We start from the raw sequence: 1,596 nt of genomic DNA on the forward strand, positions 1-1,596 counted from the left end.
GTCTATAATTTACTCTCCAATGGTTCAGAAAAATATGTCCATGTGTGTGGGGGATGGGGGGAGAGAGAGCGAGAGAGAGAGAGTGGGAGAGAGAAAAGAAGCAAACATTATGGCAAAAATGTCGATGAATCCAAGCAAAGGGTAATATGAATGTTAGTACTTTCCTTGGAGATTTTCTGAAGCTTTCAAAACTCAACACAAGGCCACGCGTGGTGCTCACACCTGTCATCCCAGCACTTTGGGAGGCAGAGACGAGAGGATTGCCTGAGTCCAGGGGTTCAAGACCAGCCTGGGTGACTTGGCGCGGCCTCGTCTCTACAGTAAATCAAAAAAAAGTTTAGCTGAGCATGGTGGCACATGCCTGTGGTTCCGGCTACTTGGAGGGCTGAGGTGGAAGGATCACCTGAGACCAGCAGCTGAGCATGCCACTGTCCTTCAGCCTGGGTGACAGAGTGAGACTCTAACTCAAAAAAAAAAAATTAAATAAAAACAAAAACAGGCCGGGCATGGTGCCTCAAGCCTGTAATCCCAGCACTTTGGGAGGCCGAGGCGAGAAGATTGCCTAAGCTTGAGACCAGCCTGGGCAACTTGGTGAGACCTCGTCTCTACAAGAAATAAAAAATTAACCGGGTGTGGTGGCATGCACCTATAGTTCCAGCTACCTGGAAAGCTGAGATGGAAGGCTCGCCTGAGCCCAGCAGGTTGAGGCTGCGGTGGCTGTGTGCGTGCCACCGCACTCCAGCCTGGGCGACAGAGTGAGACTCCAATTCAAAAAGAAAAAAAAAAAGAGGAATAAGGGGTAAGTTCCAGCTCTGGCCACAGGAGTCTGGTCCAGACACAGCTGCGAATACATCTATACAAACAACAACAAACCCAGACCAACACATACTGCCATGCTGTTATGGGCTGTGCAGGGGGGTCGCAAACCACAGAGGAAGACAGGAGTGATTGCCATAAAACTTGGGATGATGCTGACCTGGTGGTGTGGGAGGACGTGGGCACATCTGGGGGACACTGTAGGTTGTTACACAGAGACTTGTACAATTATAGGAACCCACATAACACATTCATTTTTATCTTCATTTTTGGAGCCAGGGTCTCCCTCTGTCGCCCAGGCTGGAGGGCAGGGGCACGCTCACAGCCACCGCAGCCTCGACCTGCCGGGCTCAGGCGAGCCTTCCAAGTAGCTGGATCTACAGGCACGCACCACCACGCCCAGCCAACCTTTCTTGATTTATTGCAGAGACGCGGTCTGGCCAAGTGGTCCAGGCTGGTCTCGAACCCCTGGGCTCAGGCCGTCTCCACGCCTCTGCCTCCCAAATTGCTGGAATGACAGGCGCGAGCCACCTTCATGCATGTTTTACACACGGAACAGCTGAAAGAGTGCCCCCAGGGATCCCCACTTTGGGGAGGTGAGTGGGAGCTCCAGTCGACCAGGAGGGACCCCCGGGAGTGGCAGGCGGTCTCAGGAGCCGTGGGAAGGGATGCCCGGGGCGCTCCCTGGTGGTGGCCGCAGGAAGGGAGGCCTGTGGGAACACCAGCTGCCCCGCCTGCATCCTGGGCTCCCCCACCCCCCGCTCTTTTTTTTTTGGAGTC

Source organism: Carlito syrichta, unplaced genomic scaffold (genome assembly GCF_000164805.1).
Source record: "Carlito syrichta isolate Samal-C Ts95f unplaced genomic scaffold, Tarsius_syrichta-2.0.1 Scaffold136096, whole genome shotgun sequence".
NCBI classification, from domain to species: Eukaryota; Metazoa; Chordata; class Mammalia; order Primates; family Tarsiidae; genus Carlito; species Carlito syrichta.